The sequence below is a fragment of the Pinus tabuliformis genome, chromosome 5_2, assembly GCF_031772625.1.
Source record: "Pinus tabuliformis cultivar Carrire ecotype Pingquan chromosome 5_2, CPIR1, whole genome shotgun sequence".
Classification (NCBI taxonomy): Eukaryota; Viridiplantae; Streptophyta; class Pinopsida; order Pinales; family Pinaceae; genus Pinus; species Pinus tabuliformis.
In genome coordinates, this window is record NC_142306.1 from 880,973,638 (window position 1) to 880,991,738 (window position 18,101).

At 38.6% G+C, this 18,101-nt stretch overlaps 1 pseudogene; it reads right to left on the bottom strand.

Moving 5' to 3' along the window:
* Window positions 1-476: 476 nt before the first annotated feature.
* LOC149162123 (COP9 signalosome complex subunit 5 pseudogene) lies at window positions 477-1,235 on the bottom strand (annotated as a pseudogene).
* Window positions 1,236-18,101: the final 16,866 nt, after the last annotated feature.

Below are 18,101 nucleotides of genomic sequence, written 5' to 3' on the forward strand. Positions count from 1 at the left end.
AGATAGAAAATATATTCAATTTGTTAAACAAAAATATTTCACACACAACCTCTATCATATGGTTGATCTTAAAAATATATATCGACTAGAATATAACTCCAATTCCTAGTCAACACATGTTCTTAATAAAAATGATTTAATGTAGGGTTGTTCAGTATTCCACCAGTGATCAACACTCCAACATCATCCATGGTCTTCCACCAAAAGCATAGCAACGTTTATGGGAACAGAAATATCAGATGCTGCTTGGCTAATGGTATTTTACCACCGCCCAGCAAATGATGGCAATGATTTACACATTCAGAACAAGAGACTGATGCGATGGAAAAATAACAGATCAATGAAAGATAAAAATGATACATCAATTGGCAAACGAATTTGCACAATTAGCTAGGCCTTTTTAGTCAAGCACTAGGTCTCAACCATGGGCTCAGGTCCTGATCCCTCGCCAAAAGAAATTTCGGTTTTTTTGTTGACTAGTGAACTGAATTAAACAAGATGTCCTTGATAACTTGTGGCATCAGTCCATGCACTTGCTCAACAGTAATTTTTGAGCTATCCTTCATAATCTTTTCAAGTTGTGATTCCTCCTCCTTCTTCCTTTGTGGAGGCGCCAGAAATGAGCTTACACGTCAATGCACCAATTGAATTTCTTCTTGCTCTAGCTTCTCTGCAAGATATGAAATTTAACCTGCAACATAATCTCGGTTCCCTAAGAGTGGCAAAGATGAAAGAGCATTCACCCAATATTTATTCCATAAGAGGTCCAAGAGGTGAGAATCAAGGGATGACTTGAAGTATGTAATATCCAGAGCATAATACTACTTGTAGTGAACATGAAAATCCTCAATTTTATTCAGAGGGATTGTTTGATACTCAGAGGCAGGCTCATCAAAAGGTTTGTATCCATCAGGGTATGTTCGAAAAGTACCAATCTCAAATTTTCCAGCAGATACAGTTCTTGTGGGGTCTATGACTACTGCTAAGAAAGGTTCCCGAAATTGCTGATTAGAAACCTGTGTATGCACATCAATACCAGAAATCCAACAACCAAATTGAGGCTCAACTCAACCACTCCAGTGGTAGGTGCTCGGAGCATTGTTGCAAAATCAATCTTGATGCTTTCTCTTGGAACCAAATATAAACTAAAATCAAAACGAAAATCATAGAGATGAAGGAACACATCCGTTCTTCTTGGTAGAAGCTTGTTTCTTCTTCGCGGCTCCGAGTTTCATCTGGGTAAGAGATCAATTAACCATTAGGCAATGGTAGAGAGGAAGGAAGAGTCTGAAACAAAATGGCAGACAAAGAATCAAGACAAATTTTCTATCAAGGGAAAGAGGTAGAGGACAGAGTAATGGTAGTGGAGTTACGACGCAGAAACCTAAATTTGAAACCTGCGCTCTAACAGTCAGTGATGTCAGTTTTTGCAATATGGGCAGACTGGGCAAACCATGTCAGGGCAGTGCATTATATGAAACAACGGATTATTTCATGTCAGGGCAATGCATTATATATGCATCAGGATTGTATGTTAGGGTAGCGTAGCGTTATATGTAGGTAACTATAAAAAACCAGTCAGAGAAGAGCAGAGGGGCAGCACTCTGTATGCAAGGCAGAAAATAGCCAGAATAGAGAGTTACAAAGTAGAGGGAAGCCAAAAATGGCGCTGGAGAAATAACAGAGGTGGCAGCTAGACTTTAGTTGAGAAAATATTCATAAGTGATGGCAGAAATGACCTGCACATACAGACCATAAAACAAATGGCTCAAAGTAATTATGCAGGGTAGGAATACGCTTGCTCTAACACCATGTTAAACACACACATGGCAGAAACATAATATAAAAGATAAAACATGAGAATACAATTTTATTAACAAATGATATACATTTATAGTACATGTTGTGACCGTTGGGTTCCACATCCCAAGGTCTCTTGGACTCCTTTTGTCTATTCAGCTTCCACACTAACCCATTGAGGATTAGGTGTCCAACAGATCTCAGTCAAGATGACTGGATTAGGTAAAGGATTTTAGGCTAGGTATATTAGCTCGAAAGGTTTTGATTGAATTTGTTGGTGTTTTCCTGGATCAGATGGAGCTGGGCAGTTTAGGTCTGGGAAATTAGGTCAGAAATGTAGGGTGTTCTATGGGGCAATGTAGGAATAGGCTTTAGCACTTTAAGCTTAATGGTGTGAGGTGTTTAAGACTGATGTGTTGGCATTATGGCATAGGTTTGGCACTATGGTACAGGTGTTGTCCTTGATGGCAGCTCACTTTGTTGACAGATCACAGTTCAAGCTCTCAGAATGAAGGAAATCATATATACGCAGGTTCAACTTGACGAAGCTGCGTATACACACGTGTTCAACGTTCCAAAGTCGCGTATGCGTATACACGCACTTTCACGCAAGGGAAAGCATGTACATGAGGGAGAACTTAGTTTTGGTCCATGGTATTTAGTCCTTGGTATTTGAACCTATGGTTTTGAACCATGGTATCTCGTCAAGTGTGTTGATCCCAAGTATTGGGTCCATGGTATTGATTTGTTATGGTTTTGGACCTTGGTAGAAAGGCCTAGGACTATAAAAGAAGAAGGAGATCATTAGGCAAGATCATCATCTGAATTATTGAATATCTGATAAAGTGCTAGATCTGAAATACTGGTGATTGGGTTATGGTGCAGATCTAGATCTGAATGAAGGAGGAACCTGAGCGTAAGGAGAAGGATAAGTTCTATTGATGGGTCAAAATCTTAAGGCTTGGATTATAGTATCTTTGTATGATTTTGATCTGTTATATGTGGCACATGCTTGATCTATAAATCTGATAATCTGGGTTAACTGATGTTTGAATGTTTGAAAAGATGAATTATCCTTTATAGATCTATACGCAGGTTCAGTGAAGTGAAAGAGCGTATACACGTCGGTTCTGTGAGTCAAAGAAGCATATACGCAGGTTGATCTTGTCACAGAAGTGTATGCATGCAGGTTTCTGGTTATTGAAGTAGCGTACATCTCTTGAACTATGTTATAGCTACTTCTGTTTATTGCTGCAGTGTTCTGGGTTCAGATTTTGTGTATGGTTATTGTTACTGTGTTCTGGGTACAACTGTCAGAGAGGTGTTTATTTGATTCAATTTTGATTGGTGAAAAGAAGATGGTTTTATGCAAAAATTCTTGATGTTTGATTGATTTTATTCATGGATCCAGTCTGAAAATTAATGAAACGTGGTCCCTGGAAGAAAGAGAAGGTTGTAGCCTTCTGCAAGTAGAAGCCTGCGTACTAGTATCCCAGCTAGTACAAGAACTAAGGGGGTTGTAGCTCCCTTCCAGGAAAAGCTGGAGAATGAGAGAGAGGGTTGTAGCTCTCTGTAGGTAGCAGCCTACGTACTGGTAAAGACTGCACCAGTACAGAAACATTGTAAAAAGAAGTTTCTAATTAAAAGAAGATAGAGACGAATTGCAGCAGGGGGTTTTCACCCCCATTAGGTTTCCTCATATCTTGTGTTCTTGTGTGTGATTGTCTTCTGTTCTGTTTCACTATTTCTGGTACTGTCTATTTGATTCTGATACACATATTAATGATCAACATCTGCAAGATAAATCAAATTATAAGTCTGCATGATATACGCGGGTTTCGTTATATGTAGTTGCGTATATACGCGGTTTTTACTAACTGAAGTAGCGTATATGATCTAGGTTTGAAAAAGAAATAATTGACTTGATAATACTGATTCAGCCCCCCTCTCAGTATTATTTCCAACAATTGGTATCAGAGCAGGTCCTTTAGAAGAAGCTTTATCGCTTGAAGGAAGATCTATCATCATGAGAAACTACGAGAGAGAAGCATCGATCAAGCCACCAATCTTTGATGGGACTAACTTCGTCTATTGGAAGGTAAGAGTCACTGCCTATCTTCAATCACTTGGTACAGAAGTCTGGGATATCATAGATACAGGGTACACTTTTCCATCAGCAACTCCTACAGATACGGCTGGTAAGAAGCAATTTGAAACAAATGCAAAGGCTATCAATACTCTATTAGGATGTCTATCTCAAACAGAATTCGTCAAGGTTATGCAGTATAAAACCGCAAAAGAAATATGGGACAAGATCGTTCTGAGCTATGAAGGAGATGAACAGGTAAAACGAACAAAACTTCAAACCCTCAGAATTCAGTATGAAAATCTTAGAATGCACAATGATGAAAGTGTGGCTAACTATTTTCTACGTATAGATGAGATTGTTAATTGTATGAAAAACTTGGGTGAAGAAATAAAAGAGGTTGTTGTGGTTGAAAAAGTTCTAAGATCTTTTTCATCTAAGTTTGAATCAAAAGTTTCTGCAATAGAAGAAAAACAGAATCTACAGAACCTTACTATGTCATAGTTGCACAGGATTCTAACTGCTTACGAAATGAGGAAAGGAGGGCCATCAGATAGGAGAGAAGCTGCATTCAAGGCTTCAGGCAAAGGAGATTACTATGAGTCAGGAAATATGTCAGAAGAAGAGGAAGAATCAAATTTTGTCAAGAATCTTTAACGGGGTGCTGGAAGATTCAGAGGTAAGTTACCTTTCAAATGCTTTGCTTGTGGAAGAGTCGGTCACTATGCTACAAAGTGTCCTCATAAAGATAAGCTTGGAAAAGGTAAGGAACCAGTTAGATGGAATAGAAAACAGAATGTAAATAAGAAAAGCTATTACACTCATGAAGACAGTGATGGACTTTCAAATAGTGATGAAGAAGAACAAGGTAAAAATAATTATAGACTCGTAATGGCTTTTGAAGATGATGATTTCTTGGATGCTATAGATGAAGAAGGTATTTATGAAGAGATTTCTAGACTCAAAATATGTTTAGAAGAAAAGAATGTGATTATAGATACTCTACAAATCCAACTTGCTGAAAGGGAAAAACATCATGAAAAGTTAGAATGTGAAATTGTGGGACTTAGAAAAGAGATTGAGAAAACTAAAGCTCTTAATCTTAGATTTGTTAAAGGATCTAAAACTTTAGATGAGATTATCAAAGTGAAGCATTTTCCACTAATCAAGACAGGTCTGGGATATAATGAAGAAGCATCTCAAACGCATAAGCCATCCACCTCCAAAAGCTATCTTGATGCAGCAAGGAGAAGTGAACAAATTGACAATCGAGAGCAAAGGCACAATGCTGCACACCAAGTAAATCAGGGCAATCTACTTCAAGGGTAAATAGAAGATACAATAGACCACAGGTAAATGATTCTCAATTTTCCTCAAGAATGGATGTAAATGAAAACTACAATCATTCGGTCCGCAGGGTTGATAATCGCAGGAATTTCTTCAATGGCCAATGTTTCTCTTGTCATAACTTTGGACACAAAGTAGCTGAGTGTGTTGCCTACAAAACTATCATGACTATAGAAGCTCAAAAACAGAGGAGTATGACTGGGATCATGAAAGGACCTATAATAACTTTTCTGCTCTTGAAAATGAAATAGAATGTTCTATTTGTAATAATTTTGGTCATGAGGATTCTGAATGCAGGAGAATGTTTCGGCAGACAACTCGGAAGGAGCAAGCCTCAAATATCAAAACATGGAGAATGAAATAACCACAACCAGAAAGATGTGGTATAGCCATATATGCGGAAGGGCAGGAAAATCAATGGTACATTGACAGTGGATGTTCGAAACATATGACAGGTGATAAAGAGAAACTTCAGTCATATAGTGCCTTGGAGAAGGAGAAGAAGGTCTCATTTGGAAATGACACCCCTGCACTCATAAAAGGTAAAGGTTCTGTTCTTTTAAAAGAAAAGGTCAAAGCAGGAAATGTTATGTATGTTGATGGTTTAAATCATAATATATTGAGTGTCAGCCAAATGTGTGATCAAGGAAATGAGGTGATATTTCGATCAAATGGGTGTATTGTTCGTGAGCTTGATACAGGAGAAACAGTGATCAAAGGCATAAAGACTCCAAATAATCTATACATTCTCAAGGGAGGACAACAACAATGTTATCTGAGCAAGAATGATGAACACTAGCTATGGCACCGAAGATTGGGGCATCTAAGCTTCTCACAGATAAGGAAAGCATGCAAATACCAGGCAGTTCGTGGTCTTCCAAACATCAGAATTCCAGACAATACAATATGCAAATCATGTCAGTTTGGTAAGCAAACTAGAACTAACTTCCCTGAGAAGGAAGGATCAGCTAGTAGACCACTTGAACTTGTCCATACTGATGTATGTGGTCCATCTAGGAAAAGGTCACCTCAAGGAGAAGAATACTTTATATTATTAATTGATGACTTCTCCAGGATGTGTTGGATAGGACTTATGAAGCACAAAGATGAAGCCTTCGAAAAATTAAAATCTTTCAAAGCCTTGGTTGAAAATGAATCAGATCATAAAATTAAATGCCTCAGAATTGATAGAGGTGGGGAGTTTACCTCAAATGAATTTTTTGATTTCTGTGAAGAACATGGAATAAGAAGGGAATTCTCTACTGCAAGGACTCCTTAGCAAAATGGAGTAGTGGAAAGGATGAACAGAACGATTCAACAAATGGCTCGTGCTATGATGGATGAGTCTGGAACTCCCGCAACTTTCTGGGGTGAAGCTGCATTTGCAGCCGTTGTTATTCTCAACAATAAAAACGTCCGGGTGTCCAGCACGCAAACTCCTCACGAGCTTTGGTATGGTAAGAATCCTACTGTAAAACATTTCAAAATTTTTGGAAGCAAATGCTATATTAAAAAGACTGATGAAAACCTTGGCAAGTTTGAACCTAGAGCAGATGAAGGCATTCTCCTTGGATACTCTCCCCACAGCCAAGCATACAAGTGTTACAATAAAAGACTTGTAAGAATTGTTGACAACATTGATGTAGTGGTTGATGAAGAAGGAAACATTCCTAGGAAAGTAAATTCCGAAGATTTTGAAGATGATGAGGACCATCCTTCAACATCAAATCAGACTTATGATGAAGAAGAAGCTCAAGAGGCACCAGAAGAACAGAAGAGAAGACTCCATCCATATATGTACAAAAGCATCATCCAGAAACTCAAATTCTGGGGCAGAAAGAGGCAGGTATACAAACAAGAAGAACAATTGCAAAAGCTTCAAGCTATTTGGAATTTCTCTCCTCCACTGAACCACAAAATGTAAGAGAGGCATGCAAGGATGAATGCTGGGTCAAGGCAATGGATGAAGAGCTTGAGCAGATCGAAAAGAATAACACTTGGGAGTTGGTTCCTAGACCAAAAGATAAGAATGTCATAGGGACAAAATGGATATTCAAAAATAAGTTGAATGAAAATGTGGAAGTTATTAGAAACAAGGCCAGACTTGTTTGTAAAGGGTATGCTCAATAAGAAGGAATAGACTTTGAAGAAACTTTTTCTCCCTTTGCTAGACTTGAGGCCATCAGAATGTTCCTTGCCCTCTCTAGCTTTCAGAAGTTCAAAGTATTTCAAATGGACGTGAAATCTTCCTTTCTGAATGGAGACTTAGAAGAAGAAGTGTAAATTGAGCAACCATATGGATTCATCCTTGGTAATGATCCAAATCTTGTATGCAGACTAAAGAAGGCCCTCTATGGTCTTAAACAGGCTCCAAGGGCTTGGTATTATCGTTTGGACAAATACCTTCATCAACAAGGTTTTTCAAAAGGATCAGCAGATAGCAATCTTTATATAAAAATTGAAAATGACAAATTGCTAATACTTGTTGTGTATGTAGATGATATTATCTTTGGCAGAAATGAAGAAGCTATGAGTCAAAACTTTGCCTTGGTGATGCAGAAAGAATTCGAAATGTCATTGCTTGGAGAGCTGACATATTTTCTTGGTCTACAAATCCAACAAAATGAAGGCGGTATCTTTTTATCTCAAACCAAGTACCTCAAGCAAATCTTGAAGAAATATGGCATGGAAGATTCGAAACCAGTATGTACCCCTATGGTTACAGGATGCAGCCTCAGTGCAAATGATGAATCAACAGCAGTGCATCAACCAACCTATAGATCCATGATTGGAAGTCTGCTTTATTTGACAGGTACCCGACCAGACATCATGCATGTAGTGGGAATGGTTGGAAGATTTCAGGCAAATCCAAAGGAAAGTCATCTTCAAGCAGTGAAGAGAATTTTCAAGTATCTTCAAGGAAGTCAAAACTATGGCCTATGGTATCCTAGAGATACAGATCTCACTCTTCATGCTTATGCAGATGCAGATTGGGCTGGAAGCGTGGATGACAAAAAAAGCACAAGTGGTTGTGCATTCTTTATGGGTTCCATATTAGTATCTTGGTTCAGCAAGAAACATAGTTCGATTGCTTTATCTACAGCTGAAGCAAAATATGTGGCTGCTGCATCGTGTTGCACACAACTCCTTTGGATGATGCAAACTTTGCAGGATTTTCAAATCACTTCTACTCCACCTATCTCCATCTTATGTGATAATAGAAGTGTAATCAGCATTTCAAAGAATCCTGTAATGCATTCAAAGACCAAGCACATACCTATCAAATATCATTTTCTTCGGGAACAAGTGCTTGAACAAAAGGTCAAGTTGGAGTATGTTCCCTCTAAGGAACAAGTTGCTGATATACTCACCAAACCACTGCCCAGGGAAACATTTGAATACCTCAGACAGAAGCTGGGAGTAGTTGATGCATCATCCTGCTGTTGAAACCTGTTTGGTTCAGGGAAAAATGGTTGTACGTGAGTTTCATGAGGCGGATCCACGTACATACGCCGATTTATGCAGGTACAATCACGTATATGGTGGTTTGAAGGAAATCAGTGGGGAAAAACTCTGGTTGAAAAGAGTCTGATATGGGTCTGTCAGAGACCATCTGGCATAGGTTCAGGGGGAGCAGATAATCTTCTAGTAATGCATTGTTGGCATTACCTTAGAAGCTCTTGGTTCAAGTACACAAGCTGTTTTTGGTTTCAGGTGGATCAGCTGCAGAAAGGAGATCAGAAGGAGAACATGGTTGCTGATATGTATAGTGATTGACAGATGCTGCTGATAGTAGTTATTGGTGACTTGCATAGTCTTGATATTTTGTCTCTATGTCATGTATATCTTCTTTGTTTTTAAGGTCATGTAACGGCCTATTTTGGTTTCCCCACTATGCCTGGGATGAATGATGTAATGTATTTGGTTATCATATGTAAATTTCTGACGCATCCCCACGTGGTTGGGTAGATGATCCCCTCTTGGTTGGGTGATGGATGTATGTATAGAGTCTCTTTGGTGATAGGAAGGTCTGTTATAATGTATAAGTCATGGTTCTTCTTGAAGAACATCTTCTTGCAGATATTGCCTATAGTCAGGGGGAGCATGGTCAGCACATCAAAGCAGAGATTTCAGCATGTATTTAAGGGGAGCATAGCCCTTTGCCCTTGATGACAAAGGGGCAGAATGACTTTGAGGATATTGGGGTTGCCATCAAGTCCAAAGGGGGAGATTGTTGACATTATGGCACAGGTTTGGCGCTATGGTACAGGTGTTGTCCTTGATGGAAACTCACTTTGTTGACAGATCACAGTTCAGGCTCTCAGAATGAAGGAAATCATATATACACAGGTTCAACTTGACGAAGCCGCGTATAGACTCGTGTTCAACGTTCCAAAGTCGTGTATGCGTATACACGCACTTTCACGTAAGGGAAAGCGCGTACATGAGGGAGACTTATTTTTGGTCCATGGTATTTAGTCCTTGGTATTTGAACCTATGGTTTTGGACCACGGTATCTCGTCAAGTGTGTTGATCCCAAGTATTGGGTCCATGGTATTGATTTGTTACAGTTTTGGACCTTGGTATTGAGAAAGGCCTAGGACTATAAAAGAAGAAGGAGATCATTAGGCAAGATCATCATCTGAATTATTGAATATCTGATAAAGTGCTAGATCTGGAATACTGGTGATTGGGTTATGGTGCAGATCTGGATTTGAATGAAGGAGGAACCTGAGCGCAAGGAGAAGGATAAGTTCTATTGATGGGTCAAAATCTCAAGGCTTGAATTATAGTATCTTTGTATGATTTTGATCTGTTATATGCGGCACATGATTGATCTATAAATCTGATAATCTGGGTTAACTGATGTCTGAATGTTTGAAAAGATGAATTATCCTTTATAGATCTATACGCAGGTTCAGTGAAGCGAAAGAGCGTATACACGCTGGTTCTATGAGTCAAAGAAGCGTATACGCAGGTTGATCTTGTCACAGAAGTGTATGCATGCAAGTTTCTGGTTATTGAAGTAGCGTACATCTCTTGAACTATGTTCTAGCTACTTCTGTTTATTGCTGCAATGTTCTGGGTTCAGATTTGGTGTATGGTTACTGTTACTGTGTTCTGGGTACAGCTGTGAGAGAGGTGTTTATTTGATTCAATTTTGATTGGTGAAAAGAAGATTGTTTGATGCAGAAATTCCCGATGTTTGATTGATGTTACTCATGGATCTAGTCTGAAAATTAATGAAATGTGGTCGCTGGAAGAAAGAGAAGGTTGTAGCCTTCTGCAAGTAGAAGCATGCATACTAGTATCCCAGCTAGTACAAGAACTAATGGGGTTGTAGCTCCCTTCCAGGAAAAGCTGGAGAATGAGAGAGAGGGTTGTAGCTCTCTGCAGGTAGAAGCTTGCGTACTGGTAAAGACTGCACCAGTACAGAAACATTGTAAAAATAAGTTTCTAGTTAAAAGAAGATAGAGACGAATTGCAGCAGGGGGTTTTCACCCACATTGGGTTTCCTCCTTATATCTTGTGTTCTTGTGTGTGATTGTCTTCTACTCTATTCCGCTATTTCTGTTACTGTCTATTTGATTCTGATACACAGATTAATGATCAACATCTGTAAGATAAATTAAATTATAAGTCTGCATGATATACACGGGTTTCGTTATCTGTAGTTGCGTATATACGCGGTTTTTACTAACTGAAGCAGCGTATATGATCTGGGTTTGAAAAAGAAATAATTTACTTGATAATACTGATTCACCCCCCCCTCTCAGTATTATTTCCAAGATGACGAGGAGCTAAGGAGGGCATGTGACAATCATGGATCCTTCTCAAACAGTAGAAAACATGAAATATAAAATGATTTCCCAAGGCAGAGCATTGTTACAATGGATTCTACCTATCAAACTTGATAACATTCAATAAGAAGCAATGAAATGGATGACGAAATACATAAAACATGTAATCAAATGATTACAAAAGAAGAAACTATGCTAAAACTCCATACCACAGGGATCCCATCAAAGTAGCTGCAAATCCTATTAATCTCCTTGCCAAACTGCTTACAATGATTTACAATCAAGCTCTGAGCATCCAAGTGAGTCCAACCTCTACAAATGACTCAGAAAACACATGATATAGACATCAAAAAAACCCACTCTAGCCTCAGGGGTCGAATCCATGAGAATAGGAGCTGATCTAGCTGATACTAAACAAGGAACAGGAATATAGGCATTATCAACAACTTGCCTCCAAAAGTGAAAAAATGATTCATTTGACTTCAAACTAACTCCTAAAGCAATGAATCTACCCTATACAACTTTTTAACCATCATATTTACAAGCCATGACATCATTTACAATAGTAAATCATCCACCATGAGAGAGGATCCATGATCATAGTCAAAAATTGGAAAAATAGGCATCCTGAGCAAAATTTGCTCTACGCGGAGCGCCACTGCCTCAACGCGTAGTGCCACTTTTAGGTCCCTTTTGAATGCCTTACCGAAATCAAAATGGAGCCCATGATAGTTCATTGGAAAGGTCTTCAAGTATATTTTCTATAACACCTTGAAGTTCTGCATTTGGAGCTTATTTGACCCCTCAAAACTTGATTTTCCCAAGGTTGCTTCTATGTGTCCAAAAAGTGGCAGAAAGGTCACTTTTAGGGTGTTTTTTGACCTTTTGGTGGACTAATTTTTCTCCAAAAATTCTGAAAATATATAGGGTGCATTTCCTCACTACCCTAAATCCAAAAATCTAAGCCATTCCTCCATTGGATGCCCCTAGGAAAAGTGCAGCGTTGGTGGCGCTGTGCTTCTAGGCAGTTTTCTTGTGTATTAAAATTCAAAATTTACAAATAACAAAATTTTCCCAAAACTTGCCCAAAATTTGTGTTAAGCACCACCATCATGTGCTTTGATGAGCCAAGGAAACCTCAACCAACATCCTAAGTCTATCTTCCTCTTTCTTTCCATTCAAGGCCCGCCTTAACCTAGCTTTCAGCTTCTTGATTTCTTATGTTGCAAATCCTATTGCGAGTCCTGTAATGATAGGCCATGTTCCTTATAATCTGATTGTCTCTCTTGGCCTTCTATAGTAGCTTCTCAAGGTGTAAATTTACTCTCTCAAGCCAAATCTCCCTATCATTTTCAATCTCCTGCTGAATAGGGGTCAAAGTAACTTGTGCCTCTTTGCCACTTTGTCATTTCATCTTGAGCATTTCTAACTCCATGAGGACTTGTTTGTCACTCAACTGTTTGTTTTCTTGCTCTAAGTATGTAATGAAATACTTGTCCCTCTCCAAATTGTCTGCCAAAGCTTGTATTTGAGCTTCCATTTCCTGTATGTTGATGTCCTTTATTGTTTCCCTCTCCTAAGCCTCTAAGTCAATGGTCTAAATGTCATGCTCCTCAGGTTCATCATGTTTTGCCAACTCAAAGTCGCTTTCCTCCTCATCATCATCTGGCATCTTTTCCTTTCCCTTGTGCAACTGCTGTACCTGTACCTGCTATGTTGATGAAGAAGGAAAGGTCCCTTCCACATTCCATGGAGCAAACACTTGCCTAGTAGCTGCAAACAATCTCCTTGTGCCTCTCTGATATGTAAAGTAGACTGGCACCTCAACAGTTCTTGTCTCCTTGATCTCTTTCCGCATTTCCACATGACTAGAAGGCCCACCTATTTCTTGAAACACTGATGGAGGAATCTGAGGACCCTTAAACATGTTATGAGCAATAAATTTCTCCCAAGGGATGTTGAGGAGACTGAGATGATGAAGAACAATAATTTTGATCAAGGAGTAGTGTTAGATGCTGCTCGTCTGTTGAGGTATGGCTTCTTCTGCACAAGGTAAGCCATTTTCTCAATGTTTCTAAACAAAAATTTATGGGAGGTTTAACGTCTTCACCATTGTAAAATGCATGAGGAGCCTAATGTGGTAAGTGTACAACCTAGAAAATCTGCCCTCACAGGTGAAGTATTTGATGATGATTCTCATCAAGGGGACATACTTGTTCTCCAGAAATTTGAAAGGAAAAAGCCTCTTCACCTAATTTCTGTACTGAGGTTTAACGTAAGGCTCATAATAATGTTCATCAAGATCTTGGGCCTTATACCACTTTTCACCAACATTTGGAATCCCGGTGGCATCTAAAATGATGGATGGTGACACTGTGAAAGTTTCCCTAGCAAGAGTCACTTTATTGTTTTGAAGATGAGATACAAAAAGTCTAGTGAGCTCTGGGTGAAATTGTACTCTCTCTACTTATTCACAAAACTCATAGCATCCCTGATATCTAAAACATGAAACAACCAACTAAGAAGCCTACAATTCCCTTAGGTTTGTTGGCTCTTCTCTTGTGATCTTGCCTCCCTTATGAGGTTTTTTGTGCTGCCTGGATCTATCTGCTGAATTGTCACTAGCTGTGTTTTCCTCTTCATATTCATGATCTTCTCTATCCATGTTTACAAGATTTTTAGTTGCACACCTTTAGAAAGGGTTGAAGGGAATGAGTGGGAGTCTTTAGGATTATAGGGATGTGTTTAGGGTAGATTTAAACAAAATATGAATTATGAGAGTGAGGGAAAGGGTTTTTAGGATGAGGGATATAATGAGGGGATATGGATGAGGGGACGAGTAATGATGTAAAGAGGGTTTTAGTTCTAGTGATGGGTGATGGGAAACAAAGCAGTTAGGGTTTTGTAGAAGAAACTAGGGTTTGATTTTAAGTGTGAAGAAAATGTCTATAACTTTCATTGTGCAAGCTAAAAATAAAGTGGAGAAGGGAAACTTACTTGTAAAAGAGGAAATAGCAGAGAATTTGGTGAATTTTTTGGTGTTATGGATGATTTGGTGGCTTACTGTCCAACGCACAATGCCTTCGCCCAGACGCGCAACACCTAGTCCTACGCGTAGTGCCTTTGTAAATTTGAACTATTGAAAATCGGCAGGAGTGCAGTGCCCTATTCTATGCGCAGCGCCTCGTCCCCTAAACACAACGCCTTCCTATTTTCTTCAAAAGCGCAACGCCTTACTCCCTATGCGCAACACCTATTTTCTTCTACCCAAACTCACTTGAATTTTACCTTTTGCTCTTACCTTTGGACTTCTTTGGTTGCAAGATGAAAAAATGACTTAGAAAATGGAATGTCAGGGTTCATATATGAGTACAAATTTGATTTTTCACTTTAGAAAAACCCATTTTCCAATGTTCCTTGTCTTTTTCAAAACTTTGTTTTTTAATACATTTTGTCATTGTGTCTTTGCAGGTGGATAATGCTCAAACTGACTTGATTTTTGCAGTGCTTCTTTGTCATGCAGTGAGGAGAGGTACTTAGATGCAGCTGGGATCCATTATTACATATAAAAACTTAAAATTACATAGGAAATATAAAGAAATTCAAAATACTCTATTTTCACCTCAAAAACATGTTTTTGAGGTGCAAATTACATTAGGTTACAAAAATAATATTTTCAGTAGGTTATGACTTCCAAGCCATCATGCTTGATTTATTAATCATCCTCATACCCTTGCTGACCTTTATTCACTTTTGAAAATCATTTTCTTGACCTTGGTAATGAAACCCTAGACCTAATGGAATCAAACCCTAGAACCTAATGAAATGGACTGCATATTTTTTATGAACCATGACTAAACCATGACTGAAGACAAATATTGAGGAAGATCAACAAGTATAGTCCATGAGGGAAAAACTGAAGAGAACACAACCATCAGTGGATCCATGACCTAATGGAATGAATCAAACTTGTCAGTATGGGACTCCTACTATGAAAATGTAAAAGAGCAAATTTTGATCCTTGATGGAAGTATGAAAAGACTGTCACTAACATTGGCTCCAATGGGGATGGTAGCTCCTTGGAGGTGCCAAGAACACTGTAGACCTAGTAGCCTTATCCATTTGGCATGGAGTAAGAAAAACTCAATCTGAAATACATGACTGAATAAGAATGACTCAGAGACACAATAAAACCTACTCTAACTGTTCCATTCATCACCTGATCAAGTGAAATGAAACAACCAATGCAACCAAGTAAGCATTCTGGCTTCTGTTTGAATTCTCGCAAGTGCTTGTTTATGAGCAAGAAGAGAGAACTACTGAAATGCCACTCCCATTAAAACTTGTAAACAGATCCAAATTTTCCCAGATTGAATAATATAGATTCTCTATCTGACTTCAAAAATACTGCAAAAGGATCTTGAAATTCATGTGCATTGGGAATTAACTCATCCAAAGGATTACTTTGCTTCTCCTCATAGCATGAATGCAAACTTTCATCTGAGATTTGTGACGAGACTCCTAAAAATGACAAAGAAACCGGTTGCCGGATCGAGTTTGTATCAATACGTTTTTCAAGCTCATAGTTAGCTAATGGAGAAGGACTTTGACTGCAGATATCATCCAACACATCAGCTACTGGATCATGAAAAACTTGAAAAGGCTGTTGCAACCCATTTTCTATTGGTTCCAAGGAGATTGCATGATTTTCTACAGGCTGCTCATTTGAAGATATACTATGCAAAATTCCCTTCAAAAACTGAAATGATTCAAAGCATAATGGTACGGAATCGTCTTGCATCATTTGATCATATGTTCCATCTTCCAAGTCTTCATATGCAACCTGACATTCAATGGCATTTGGGGGCTGCAAATCTAGATATGAGAAGTCTTGAACAAGGATTTCATTGCCCTCTAGATGGTCTAGATCAAAACTCATTGATGGTTGATTTCTGATTGCATAAAAGTTGTCTCTGATGAACTGAAATGAAGTAAAACAAAGAGGCAAAGATCCTTCACTTACTTCAGAATTTTCTGCACTTTCCTCCTCACTTCCATAGCTGATATGTAACGGTTGATCACCAAGCTGCTGAAAGTGAACTTCCTCCCATAAACCAGCTATTGATTTGTCTGCAAGAATTGCTTCTGTTTGGAGAACATAATCATCATCATGCTGATCAAACTTAGGCAAATCATTAGTATAAAACACATCATCAAGCACACATGCCAGATCAACAGATCTCTCTTCTCCAAGATGATCTATAAAACAATCATTTTCAGATCTATGACAATTGGGATAAGAAATAAAATGTTTTGGATCAGCCACTTGTTCTTCTTCAATCAGTGAGCCATGGTCTTGAACATCATACTCATTCCTTGTGGTGATATTTTGCATCATCTCTTCCACTGCACTTACCAAAATGTCAAGCTTCACCTCTAAAGACATCAATTCCTCTAGATCTATGTTCTTCCTCTCTTCTCCCTTCAACTTTTCCCTTCTGATCAACAAATTATCCTCTACATGTATTGCATTGTTTTACATCTCTTCAAGTGTTGCAAGGTTCCTTTCCCTCAGCTGAAACTCCATTTCTAGAGCAAAGGCTTCTAAGTAGTGTAAGAGAGAGGATATAGGAGGAGGTCTTATATTAACAGGAATCGAATAATAAACTTGTTTAAATCTGGTAGAAAATTGTTGTACTGTCTCTCGTGGCAGTATTTTCAGCTGGTTATATTCTTCTAGAATAAATAAAGGGTTCTGTCTGACCACCCACTTGTCGAGGAAAACTTTGACGAACTGTTGGAAATCTGAGATGCTCCCATCAGGTAGGGTTTTGAACCAACTCTTGACTTTACCTCACAAAGAAAGAGCAAAAATCCTACTACTGACATCCTCTTCATCAAATTCAAAAAGGTCAAGAAAATACTCAAAATTCAGTACATGTCTCTCAGGAGTGATGTTGTCACATTCACCATTAAATCTTGGTAGATATAGGTAATGAATTTTATGGAAAGCATGGGATATAGGAGGTAAAATCAAAGGCTTGTATCTATCTGGAATTTTACAAGGTATAGGAATATGTACAAAAGGTGTAGAATCAGTCTTGGTCTCTTGAGGCTCATCAGTTTGAAGACGGTCATCATAAGATTCAGAAGAAGGGTCTTGATCAAGATCAAAGGCATGTGAATATTTTGTATTCGCAATCCCCAAAGGGAAAGAATCATATGTAGATCTAGGATCTTTTCTCAAATATAGTATACTTTGTAAAACCTTCTTGACATTCTCAGGAAAAGAGAAGAAATAATTTATAACAAAGAACATACTGTCTTGGATGAAATTCCAAGTTGAATACCTGAACTTTCCATATTGTCCTTTCATGTTTTTTTTGGTCGGGTTCATCCTCCAGTGGAGTCTTTGGATCTGATCTCGAAACTGATTTAGAGTTGCCAGGTGAATTATTTCAGCCTTCCGGTGTCTGATCATTGTCCACCATCAACAATCAGATCTAGATATGAACTTGATACATTTTGCTGAGGAACATAATACTATGTTCCCCGGTATGGTTGCCACTATGTTATCACCTAGATTGACCTCAAGCTGAAGGGAGGCAATTCCAGGGTAACCAAAAACCAAGCTTATCCTGGTAGCTAGCCCTACCAGGTCAGGAGAGGGCTCTCTCCATAAGGATCTTAGTCAAGATGACTAGATTAGGTAAAGGATTTTAGGCTAGATATAGCAGTTCGAAAGGTTTTGATTGAATTTGTTGGTGTTTTGCTGGATTGGATGGAGCTGGGTAGTTTAGGTTTGGGAAATTAGGTCAGAAATGTAGGGTGTTCTATGGGGCAAGGCAGGCATAGGATTTAGCACTTTAGGCTTAATGGTGTGAGGTGTTTAAGATTGATGAGGAGTTGAGGAGGGCATGTGACAATCATGGATCCTTTTCAAACAGTAGAAAACATGAAATATTGAATGATTTCCCAAGGTAGAGCACTGTTACTGTTATCACTAAAAAAGAAAAAGAAAAAACTCTAAAATTTTGGACAACTGGTATGGTTCCAAAGTTTTATGT